Here is a 13768-nt window from a genome sequence, read left to right on the forward strand (position 1 = left end):
CCAGGAAGAACGAAACCCAGATAACAATTCCCAAACCTATCACTAGGTAACATAGAGTAGGCCATTAGAACACAAATCCAATAAGTGTTGTTCAATATGCTTCAGCTGGGTAGTTGAGACCTAGTGACTTTGGAGTCTGCTATTGATGTCTGTCAACATGAAATCTGTCAAGAAATCTGCCTTATTTCACTCTATGAGAAATAGAAATAGAAATTCAGTAAAGTGTCTTATTGGTCAATAATGGTCTGTAATGAGAGTTGGTGTCATTACAGATTCACACAAAACAAACTCAAGCAGTAGTCAGTCACCATTTCAAGTTATATTTAATAGTCTAGGACAGTTCAGATTAAAATACATGTTCATCTGGGTTTAAAGGTGAGAGCATAAAACCTCTTCTGATAGAGAGGGACTTCAGAAATGTAATTGGATATAGGGCCATCGCAGATTTTGTCCACAGCCACTCCCATGGCAGTCATAAAAAACAATTCAAAAAAACATTGCTAATGCTTATATGTGAAACACCAAATTTCCTGATTCATGGCTCATTCTGAGAATTGGAATCATATACCAGCTATATACTAACTATGTATAACTTTGGTTTGTGGTCTCACTGAGGTCCAGCTCTCCACCCAGGGCACTGCAGAAGGACACAGCACGCCTCACCGCCCCCCTCTCACCTCTCACAGGGACCAGGTACAGGAGCTGCAGGAGGAGGGCTTTGCTGGAGCTGAGGAGAGACAGAGGAGGGAGCGTACATTGTACAATGAGAAATCCTCCTCATCAGAGATCAGTGTGTCTGTCCTTACGCCAGACGGACTGTGTCTAAGTGGAATAGCTGGTCTAGTCTGGCCTCCTCTACCTCACAGTCTTAGTTAAAGCTAAAGCTAACAATGCTACCACCGTTGCTACTGACGGACTAACAGTCATGCCATTACACAGATGCATTTGTTTACTATGTGTCTACTGTAAAATGTAATTAAACGTGACATACCTACCACCGAGGCATTTCTCAGTACCTTTCGTTGCTAATGCTCATGGCTTAGTTATGCTAGCTCTCAGAAAACCAGCGGGTTCTCCTCAATGTAAACATCAACAGAAGTGTGTTGCTGGATCAACCATTCCATAGAATGCTGCTCATGTTCTATTTCTCGAGGTCACATGGTAACGCATTTTTGAAAAGTCTTTATGATGCATGTCATCTATGATTATTATGAATTATTTTCAAAATGGTGTGTTGCTATGCAACCTTTCAATATAGAACATTAGCAACATTCTATGGAATGTTCAGTCCGCTCCAGATAACAACAGACTTCAGTTGATGTTCACATCGACACAAACCTGCTGATTTTCTGAGCAAAACGGACTGAAAAATGCCTCGGTGTTTTTCAGGATTGGCTGCGCGAGTGCTGGACTGCGGTCTGCCGTCTCGATGACGGGTTGTTCGTGTTTTCTTTTTTGCAAGGTTCGCGATCGTGAAGAGGAAAGCGACAGCGACTTTGAAGAGGGTATGTGACATTTAATTACATTTTACAGTAGACAGCTGGCAGAACATCAGGTTAGTTCATTCACTTCAATAGTCTCACATTGATTACCTGTGCCTGTATTGGGTCCTTCTTTTTAATATCATTGCTATTTTGTTGTAAACGTTTTTGTCTTTTGTTAGATTAGCCATGTCAACTCATAGGCATCCTCTATGAGCTGGTTCTGTTTGGGGTGATGGTGGGGAGGCCCCTGGTGGTGGTGAGTACTGTTCTTATACTGAAGACTGTTACAGGGTGACTTTGTTGACAAGTTCATATGACTCTCTGCTCTCTCCTCCTATGTTTGCTGTTAGCAACCTGGTGGTTTTGTGGAGCGTCTGTACTCTCTCCTACACTCCTGCCTGCCTGCCAGCAACATGAAACCAGAGGCTGAGAGATGCCTGCTGCACCTAAAGGTACAGACAAGTTCTGATGTTGTTACTGTTCCTTCTCTCTAGTATTTAGCATCCAATCTATTGTTCAGTTTAAATGAGTACTGTGAACTAGCAGTAACTCAGAGCCTTACCTCAGGGCGGGCTGATGATGCTTCTGGACGACATGTTTGGTCAGGAGGTTCCCTGGTACTTCAACACGGAGTCTCTGGTCGTTGGAGTCTCGAGCCTCCTGGAGCACCACCTTCAGCTTCTCATGGCGTCCTTCTGAGGGGGCACACACACACACACACACACACACTTGCTATTAAGTAATCGGAATAAGTCATTTTAAATGATTGGAAGTAATTTTATTCTTACCACTAAAGTTGCACTCCCCCTCCCCCTCTCTTTCTCTTTTTTTCTCTCTTTCGTTTTTAGGAATTCCACAGGGTCAGACTCCATCGGTAACCGCAAAGGATACTTCAGTGAAATCCAATAAGTATTCTAGTTAAAGTTTAAATAATAACCTCACATGCCTTCTTGTTATGTCCCCTCTCTCTCCTTTTCCCCTCTCTCTCTCTGATATGCAGGGCCACAGGAGTCTCATTGTCTTTACTTACAGACACTTATTACATATATTTGCAAATAAATGAGTGATGGAGTATCTCAAATTGATTTAATGTCTCTGTGTTTTCTTTTCTTTTGGTGACACTTAACACTAAGGTTTCCTTTTATAATGGGTTTATAATTCAGTTTGCACATTATAAGCATGTGTTGCATTTATAGCATTAGTAACAGTGCAGCCACATATTTTCAAATTATTTGAATTGTCACTATCTATGAATGAATCATTAAAGAGAAGCTACGGGATATGGCAATAACTATTTCTGTATTATTTAACCTCTTATTTTGTGTCTAAATTATCAATGCATAGTTTGTACAAATATAATCAATTGAATCACTGTTTTCTCATTCAGCCACAGACTCCCTAGTTTATCATCGCCAACTTTAGAAGCAGCATTACTGTTAAGTGTGTCGATGTCACTGGTCTACGTGGAATCCACACACATACGCACCACACTGAGGGCATGTAACAGGGACCCGTTTCCAACTCATTAGCGCTACATTGAGAACTGTAGGCTGAGATTATAGAAATTATCTCGTAGAATCACTTTAATAGTCAAGAAACTACTCAGAAATCATACCACAATTAAACTTGAAAAAGTTCCAGAAGAAACATTGTTTCTCTTTAACAGAGCAATATCCAAGACTGCGTAAAGAGGGAGAAAAATATCTTTCTTAAAGATCAGATTTTAGTAAATAGATATTATTGCACACAATTGGGCTATAAGAATCCCAAAGACAGAATCAAACATTTCACTCTCTATAGTAGTGATTTTGGTGTCTAGTGTCAGAGGAACATATTTCATCCCCACATTAAGTAAACACAACTAAACTAATTCATATGTAATGTCCTCCAACTTTACATCAAGAATAAAGACACACTGTGTACTCTGTACCAGTATAGTAACACTACTACTAGAATATATGGACTTGCAATGGAATTTGGCCTTGGAGGGCTACAGGTCCTAGGCCCCCCATTCCCTAGCATCTGATTTCATGTCTCTGCATTGTGTACTGGTTATGGCATGGTACCACTAGGTGAAAGGTCGAGAGGCACATAGAATATTGTACAATTCCAACAGTCCCCTCTTTGATTATTTTAAACAAAGTATAATAATCAAGAATTACCAAAATGAATAATAAAAACATGAAAAAATATAAAAGTAACAACAGGAAATATAAAAGAACCACTTTCCTCATCTTACTAGTGAGTGAGATCTGCTTGTCCTATTTCACACATACAATACGTTGAGTTGACACCATGAGCATGCATGATGTACGGGACTGAGTGAGCGCTGCAAAACATGTTTGTCTACTGATGCTGTATCTTGAACCGTCATCTGCGTTTAACTCACTCACTGCCAAAGAATTCCGGTACACTCACCACCTGGAGTGCCAAGTGTTTTATGTGGTATTCACCTAGCAATAATACTTGGATTGGCTACAAAATGAAGAAGTCGCCCTTGGTGCTCTAGAATGTTGACAATTTGGGTCTCTGGGACTTTATTCCTGGTCCTCTGTGGCTCAGTTGGTAGAGCATGGCGCAAACAACGCTTAGGTTGTGGGTTAGATTTCTGCTGGGACCATACATACTGAAAAAAGTATGCACTCACTGCAATGTAAGTCGCTTTGGATAAAAGCGGTAGCTAAATTGCATATATTATTATATATTAGTCTCATTTCCCAACATTTCTCGTGATTACGTAGTACCATTAGCCAATTTATCCATCTTCTCTGCCAAAGTCCTGATATCAGTCAGGGCATAGTAAACACCTACAGGAGCTACAACAGAGAGAAGAACATGTTGAATACCTGTAGTGTGAGACAGTTTGAATATTACATCAGTCTTAAGTAAACGTCTAGTGTACTGTCCTTAGATAGCCACAAACAGAAAATAAATTAGACAGCCAAAAAATTTGACAGACACGCAAACACAAAATAAATATAACATTGAGTGCTAAAAACAACGCATTAAATGCAGAGCAGAATAATTAGTGCTATTGACAATTGTCGTTGCTAGGATTGCGTCTTTCTTGTGCCATTTCCCTAGATTCACGTGACCGTACCTGTTTTCAATTAGTGGCATTTTGGTTAATAAAATGGAGAGCACGCTCCGAAGTTAGCTCTGGCTTAGAGTTAGAGTAGTAACATAGAGTAGGCCATTAGAACACAAATCCAATAAGTGTTGTTCAATATGCTTCAGCTGGGTAGTTGAGACCTAGTGACTTTGGAGTCTGCTATTGATGTCTGTCAACATGAAATCTGTCAAGAAATCTGCCCTATTTCACTCTATGAGAAATCCCATAGGAATGGTTTTCGTCCTGTGGAGAGATAGAAATAGAAATGTAGTAAAGTGTCTTATTGGTCAATAATGGTCTGTAATGAGAGTTGGTGTCATTACAGATTCACACAAAACAAACTCAAGCAGTAGTCAGTCACCATTTCAAGTTATATTTAATAGACTAGGACAGTTCAGATTAAAATACATGTTCATCTGGGTTTAAAGATGAGAGCATAAAACCTCTTCTGATAGAGAGGGACTTCAAAAATGTAATTGGATATAGGGCCATCGCAGATTTTGTCCACAGCCACTCCCATGGCAGTCATTAAAAAACAATTAAAAAAAACATTGGTAATTATGTGAAACACCAAATTTCCTGATTCACGGCTCATTCTGAGAATTGGAATCATATACCAGCTATACACTAACTATGTATAACTTTGGTTTGTAGTCTCACTGAGGTCCAGCTCTCCACCAAGGGCACTGCAGAGGGACACAGCACGCCTCACCTCCCACAGGGACCAGGTACAGGAGCTGCAGGAGGAGGGCTTTGCTGGAGCTGAGGGGAGACAGAGGAGGGAGCGTACATTGTACAATGAGAAATCCTCCTCCCTCCTCCTCATCAGAGATCAGTGTGTCTGTCCTTACCCCAGACGGACTGTGTCTAAGTGGGATGAGCTCCGTGCTGTGTCCCTCTGCTCCTATGCTGACAGGTCCACAAAGGAGGAGCAGGAAAAATCCAGCCTGTGCTGCAGAGCCCTGAGCTGCTCCTCCTGTCAACACTGCAGCAAGGGATACAGGGTCAGCTGTACCTGGTGGAAGACCTCGTTGATGAAGATGATGTTGTCCCGCCAGCCGGACAGCGTGCTGCTGTTGGAGTGGCTCTTCTCTGGCTCGGCAGGCCCGTTGGGCTCCCCCTCCTCTCCAGTCCTTCTCCTTCCCCTGGAGAATTGCACAACTTTTTTTTATAGATTGGTGTTACAAATTCTTTAGCTGAGTAGTTTTACTGAGTTAATACCTATGTCTGATCTAAATTTCATGTGAATGGCTGCAATGGAAATATGTTGAATTAAACATTTGTTGATGTGTTGAATACTTATTTTCCCGCACTGTATATACACACTCACTGAGCACGTTATTAGGAACACTATACTATACTCGGTAGGGCCTCCCTTTGCTCTGAAAACAGCCTCAATTCTCAAAGCTAAGCAGAGTCGGGCCGGGCTAGTACTTGGATGGGAGACCGCCTGGGAATGGCTCATGACCCCCCCAAGTCCCTATTGCTCAACCTGGGATCGGACGAAAATTGATCAGAAAGAAGGACGCCCCCTGGTGTTCACTGGCCTCAAGTTTTATTTACAGAAATGTCATGTATAAGAATTGATTGAAATCCACTTGGCTGCTGAATGTTGTTTGCATTATTTGCATAGTTTGAGTTGATGTAGATTGATGAGATTGATATATTTAGGTGGAAAAGTGTACATAAAGGGTGTAAGAATGTATTTAATGCACTCTCACTTTGTCTGGATGACATTTGAGCCATTCACACGACTCATTGTAATGACCACCCAGGGGGTGCAGCCAGCACAATCTAATTAGCAATGCATATTGACACCTCTGAGTCTGGGAGAAGACACAAAGACAACTTCTCTGTTTTATCTGGTTTTAACCTATGTAACTTGATTTCTTTCATTTGGTTTACTTGGTCACATTTAAGGTTATTGGTAACTGTTAAATAAACCACCATTCATATCTCTTTCCTCCGTAGCCCTTCTTAGCCTTACTCATGTGTTATTAGTTGATAAACTACATTCGAGGTCAACCTACTAATCTTATTGGAGTGTTAGAAATTATTTTTATAAAAACTGTTTATTATTGCTATAATAAAAATACATTACTGCAGTGTGCTAAATTTACTAATGTGATGGCCTGTTGATAAATGAGCGATGGATCAAGCATTAGTCCCATAGTACGTTGGATTAATACATGGAGAGGTTGAGCCAGGTCATCAAGAAAGATGTTGCAACACACGCTTACACAAAGAGCTATAGTGGAATAATACCAGGCTAGGGAGGACAGGCTAGGGAGGACATACCAGAGTAGGTATCTTATCTCTTACAGGGTGCTGACTCCGCAGATAGGACAATGGTGTGACCAGCCCGTGAACAACAAGGGATGCCAAGTCTAAACCGCGGTTCCTCCCCAACCAAATAGCCAATCACAATCATTTTGTATACTGTAAATACTTTGTTTGACTGTTTGAATGCATCCATTTTTGGAGGGTTGGTTACAGATTAACAGCTTGCTGACTGTGATTTTCTTCGCCAAAAGTGGTCCTTGTACAAGCCTAGAATTCTGACATATAATTAAATAGCTAAAAGTAAGAAGTAGTTTGTCTTCTCTTCAAATAAAGAACACATTTTCTCACAGGAGTCAGAGTAAATTGTAGTCTATAATACTTGATCACCATTGATGCATTGCTTTGACCAAAAAATACCATAGTGTATTTCCCCTTTATAAGGGGAAACTGATCATACAAACCATACCATTTCTGAATGCTTGCACCTCGTGTTATGATGTGTGACATGAGATATGCCCCACCATCCTACTTACCATGCAGCCCATAATTAATAAACTGGGTGTTGGTAAAAGTATTTTTTTACAAACATTTGCAAAAGCTTATACTCTAGGTGTTTGACCTACAATCATTTTTGACATGTCCCACCCTCCTCTTTTTTTCTGAAACCCAAGCATACAGAGACTCCAAAATACTTGAAATACTTGTATAATACTTTTATTTATATTATTACTTAAACATGTTATTCACAAATTACCAAATAGCATTACAGTTTTATTCTTTAACTAGAATGTGTTTCGTCCCAACGAACTGCAAGAGTGTGGTTGCTAAAATGCCGCAGATGGTCACCAACAGTTACTGAATAAGACATGAGAACAGTGCATTTTGTGAAACGAAAATGCATTCAAAATTTACAAAGAACCCAATGTAAAGGTTTCAACATGCACATTTTTCCATTTACTACATATGCACTCAGATTCCATGTATGGGGCACAGATATATTATTTTTATGACACACAAACACAAGTAGGCAGACCTGTTTAGTTGAAAGCCCACTCACCACGTCAAGGTACAGGCCATGAGTGAGATGACGAGAGACAAACATTTACAAACATTTAGTTAAACATGGAGCTGACAAAGACATACAAACATCACAAGGACATGCACACAAAAACATTAATAATTGAGAACACATAAGATACAAATTCACAATAGCTTTGTACAGGCCAAAGCCCAATAAAGAACTACAAGATTATCCAAAGACACAGGTCACCAAGCAACAAATGCTCAAGCCATTCCTCTCTGTTACATTTTTTGTGTGTGTTTTTTTGGCAAACTTTTGTTAAACATGAAGCGGACAAAGACATACAAACATCACAAAGACATGAAGCTGACAAAGACATACAAACAGCACGAGGACACGCATGACAAAAACACAGGTTAATTGAACATAAACTAACAATAAAGGGTATGTAAATTAATTGTGTTAGATTGAAACAGAGGTTAGATTGGACCGGATATTGGACATAGACCAGAACATGTTTGTATAAAAAAGATACTACAAAGTGCATTTTTAACTACAATATAAATAATAAAAAAAGACAAGAACATTCTTTAATTAAACTACAAAGTGCATTTTAACTACAATATAAATAAATAGGCTGACTGTATTGCTCTACTTGCTAAAACACTTTGAAACACTTTGACTCAAACAAACAAACAAAAACAAGCTTTTTTTCTCTTTCTTTCTCTCTCTTAAAGATGGCATAGGAGAAGTGGCATCACACAGGTAAGTCACAGGTATTTTTAAATAGTTTTTCCTCTTTTCTAACTCGGCATGCTTCATCCACCACACTTTTGAAGTGTTCAAAACTATCGTACACAACATCTTCAAAACCAGAGGTAGTGGATTTTCTAGTTGCCGGGCAATAGGAGAAGATTTTCTGGAAGCTTCCAGCTGCTTTGTCTTTGGAGGGTGTGTACCTCTTACGCTGCCCACCACACTGAGGCACTTGGCAAGCCCCACATGGCCGCAAGGACTTATTAGGCATGTATGGCTTGGTTGTTGGTGCAGGGGGCTGTGCCACAGGTACAAAGCTCTGACTGCATGATGGCCCACGAAATATGATGGAGGGAGCCTGTGGCTGTGCAGGAAGAACCAGGAGTACGGGTGCTGCCGACACAGCGGGTGGTTGTTCCACTGCACAGCAAAGGCCATCAGGTATACCTGAAACACATGACCATTTTGACTGTTATTGGATATGCTTAGAAGTGATGACTAAAGCTGTGAAATAAAATGCATCATTGAAACTACGCTATATCGAAGTGTTTTTTTTTTTTAATTACTCACTTGGAATGGCATAATCCCACATCTCTGTGAAGGAATGGCATTGTACAGGTGTGCGTGCAACCCCTCCAAAGAGTTACTGCCTCGCCGGCACCTGTGCTTGTTCAGCCGAACGCCATTCAGCACCACCACCTTCACAGAAACATACAGCTGTATGCCAGGGGGATCCTGTAAAGCACAACGAATTGCAAGTTCCTTATTTATTCTGGTGTCCTTTGAAATGTTGCCATACAAGTTTGAATGGTTTTATAATGACACAAGATGACTGCAAAGACATTAACCCACCTGCATGCAACTGAGATGCTTGCTTACAGTTGCCCAGTGAGCATCAACTGCCTCTGTCGACTTGAACAGGTGGATTCCGTCAATGTCAAGGCCTGCTGGTCCCCTGAACTCGGCAATGATGGACTCAATCACCAAAGCGGTCTCCTGTAACATGTATATTCTCAGCTTTGAGTGTTGTCACAACTAGAATGAGTGTAACACAACTGATGGACGGAGTAGGTTTTACCAATAACAAAACTGGCTTTATTTTCCCATATGGTGCAATTATCAAACAAACAAATGCACAAAACGTCTGCACCAAATCCAAATGACAAAGACAAAAGATAGCAAAGGCAAAACAAAGGAAACAGCATGACACGCCAATGCTGGGCCAAGACCAGCGGCGTAGGCAGTGTCTGCTGCAGGTAGAGTCTGCCGAAGGAGGAGGAGGAGCCAGAGCTTTTAAACAGTCAGGTGAACCTGCGCGCCGGGTGCACCCAATTAAGGCTTGTCACCTCCAATCAGGCAAACTGCACACCTGGAACACTCACAGAAACAACGAGGACAAACAGAGGGTTAAATATGGTGAAGGGAAAGGCACAGGCCAGCGGGCCGTCACAGTGTTAAATCAGTCGTTACTCCTAATGATCTTACATTTATTTTCAAAACTAGATCTGAGTGACACCTTAGTCCAGTACAGTTGAATCCATATTGACAAATAAGCAAGTATGTTTGCTTCTTATTCATGAAATTCATACATGGATCAATATCACACTTACCACAACCCCACAGGTAATGCGCCTGACATACGACCTGACCTGGTGAGGCTTGAGGAAGGCCATAATCTCCTCGTCCGAATACCTGGCGTACAGCTCTTGGTTGCCGCTCCTGACCGCCTGGACTAGGAGCATCATGTCCGCCTTGTTGTAGGCGAGCACCGCACCTGCCAAGGCACTCATGAACACCCCGTACTTGGCGTGGCTCTGTTTGATGACAACAGCATCCCAGCGGTGCAGCCAGGGTCGGATGTCCAGTCTGACCACAGTACCCCTCTGCACCCAGTCACCAAACAGATTCTCCAGGAAGGATGAACCGCTGAAATTATATCAACATTTTGTGTACGTGTGCTACATGTTTTTATAACTGTGTTATCCATGTGTGTCTTGCAAAAAAATTATATGAAGTTAACTGATATGTACATCACTTGGATTATCAATTTCATCATAGGTTTCAATGGAATTGTTATTAAACTTACCGACAGCAGTTGTTGTCTGCATATAAGACTTTTGGCGCAGGAGCATTGGCACGTCGAAACCGGGCAATGAGACCTCTCGCCATGCGCTTGTTCTAAGTGTGTGGGTACACTTTTTATGGGATGTTTGTTCGTTCTCAACTCCGTGTCACCAGACCCGTTAGCTGCTAGCGCTAGCCAGCTAGCCTACTGACAGGTTGTCAATACGTTGTCATTACACATTAACAAGCCAAATCCCGCATATGTCAACGATGGTATGGTCAGTTGCTGATTTCCAGACAATCTTTTATCTTTTGACAAAATCGGCACAGCTTTATACATGCCTAACAAATGTCTAACTAGCGAAGGATGAAGAGGATAAAACTTACCTGAGTAACAGTAACGTCGTACATGAGATTCACCGATAGTGGCCTCCGGAGCCGTATAAATTAGATGACGTTTGAAATTCCTCGCTCAATGATTGGTGAGTTGAGCGCTACAAAATATTAAAACATCTTTCAATTCAACAAAAAAACCTGATCAGCTGGTTCATTTAGGAATAGAAAAGACAAAGTCATTGGTGGGTTAGCGCTCAACTTTGCTCAACGGCGCTCAACCATTGGTCGGTTGAGGATCCGGTGCCGTAAGCTTTTCCTCATTTCGACCAGTAGGGTGTACTATTGTATCACCACTGTAGTTATAACAGTGCTGTAGTGTGAACACAGCTCCAGTTTCATATTGCTGTTTTGAACAGTTTATCCAATTTGCTCCAAAACCACCTGCTAAGAATTGGTGACTCACTCAGCCTTCTCTTGATCTAGATTCTAGAGTCTATGGTCACGCACACCACTGCATGTCAGACATGCTTTTAAGGTATATACCCTGTAGATCCCTCAGGTCCTCAGGTACTGGCCTTTTAACTATTCTGAAGATTCCAACAACACCTATCTACTTCGTGTTTCAAATGAATAGCACTGGGCAGAAGTCTGCACAGGGATGCTACAGACACATTAGCACACTGCAAAATACTGTCACCTATCTAACCATCTGTTCCAAAGCAACAGTAATATATACTGTAGGAGTCTGCAGTGCACAGGGGTTACACACTCATCAGTACCCTCTAAAATACTGTCACTATCATATTTCCTGTTCCACATGAATAGTACTATATAGGAGTCTGCAGAGGGGTTACCTTGTTGGGAAACACAGTGTTTATCTCCTGCAGCTTGGTCATGATGTGAGGGTTGGTTGCCAGATTGTAGGCCAGGAAGGACAGAGAGCTACTGGTGGTCTCATAGCCAGCAAAGATGAAAATCATCGCCTGGGACAAGATCTCATGATCGCTCAATCCTATGACGATGGAGAGAGTGGGAGAAATGGGGTGGTAGGTGTGAGAAAGGGACTTATTAGAGTGTTTCCACAGTGTATGTCAGTCTAATCAATGAAATCGATAGCTTCATTTATTAAGCACAAAATGATTTAGACTGAAAGCTATATGGGGGCAGTTTTACCGACTGTGAGGAACAGTGGGTTGAAGATGTCAAACTTGAGCATTTTCTTGATGTTGGTCATAAAGGGGTCAGAGGGGTTGTGGACTGAGTCGATGTCGACACTGAATGAAGTGCTGACGACCACATCCATACTGTATGGTCCAAAGACCCTGGAACACAACCACACAATCTTTGACCACCAGAACCACAACCACAAAATTAAAGGGGGAGTTCACTGAAATTACAAATTCACCTTATCTTCTCGGAGAGAAATACTCACTCTTTTAGTTCAATGGGCTCTTCGTTATCGGACGTCTTCTTCAGATTGCTGACCAAATTACCAGAGTGCTGCTTCATGATCCCGAACATCTGAGTTGGGAAGGATACATGGAAAAACATGATGATTGATACATGGATTAATATGTGCAAAACATGGGTTAATATCATGTTTGAAACAGGAATTATTTTAATATTTATATAGCCTGAGAATATACATTCATACAGGATACATTATGTATATAGTCAAGGAATAAGTGACTCCAAAGATGAACTATTATTCTATACTCTGTCATCTGACCACTGAACTTATCTAAGATAAGATTAAATATGCTTTATTGTCCCGGATAGAAATTTGTCTTGGACAATTAAAGTTGCTGCTTCACACAACAACAAACAACAATGAATGCACACTATACACATAGTACAAATCACATAAACACACACACACGTCAGAGTTGTTAGTCATTCATTTATTTGTGTTGTTGGAATGAATAAAAGAAGGAGAGGAGAGATGGGACTGTACCTCTTTGATCCGCCCACTGGTGAAGGAGGGAGACAGGACACTGCGGATCCGTCTCCATGTATCATCCTCAGCGATAAACACGGCGTCATACAGAGGCCCGTTGAGATAGAAATTCTAGAAAAATAATAATTATTATATACTGCAAGATTAACCTAATATTAATAATGCTATAATAACAAGGATATTATCTATTTAAGAAGCCCTTATGTTTTTTTCCCCATACAACAACTTCAATTTAGCGTATTACCCTCCTGTTACTGAAAAGATGGTAGCATTCCTTGATGAGGATGGTTTAGATCATGGCTGTGTCCATGATACACAGGACGGGCTGACAGCCATCATAGATCCTACAGACCAGCAAAAACAAAGATAGTTAGATACACACTCACCCAACACTTTATTAGGAACACTATACTAATACTGGGTAGAGCCTCCCTTTGCTCTCAAAACAGCCTCAATTCTTTGTGACATTGATTCCTTTGAGATTCTGGTCCATGATGACATGATTGCATCACGCAATTCCTGTACATTTTTCAGGTGCACTTTCAAGATGTGAATCTCCCGTTCTGCCACATCCAAAAGGTGTTCTATTGGATTCAGGTCCGGTGACTGGGAAGGCCACTGAAGAACACTGAACTCATTGTCATGTTCATGAAACCAGTTTAAGACGAGTTTTGCTTTGTGACATGGTGCATTATCATGCTGGAAGTAGCCATTAGAAGGTGGGTAAATTGTGGCCATGAAGGGATGCACATGGT

At 41.1% G+C, this 13768-nt stretch overlaps 1 pseudogene across 1 annotated transcript in view; it reads right to left on the minus strand.

Annotated features, from left to right (window-relative positions):
* Nucleotides 1-13768, minus strand: part of LOC310819883 (cytochrome P450 3A27-like) — a 181615-nt pseudogene that overhangs the window by 27948 nt on the left and 139899 nt on the right. The gene's annotated exons all lie outside the window — the stretch shown is intronic.

Source organism: Argentina silus, assembly GCF_951799395.1.
Source record: "Argentina silus genome assembly, chromosome: 19".
Taxonomy (NCBI): domain Eukaryota; kingdom Metazoa; phylum Chordata; class Actinopteri; order Argentiniformes; family Argentinidae; genus Argentina; species Argentina silus.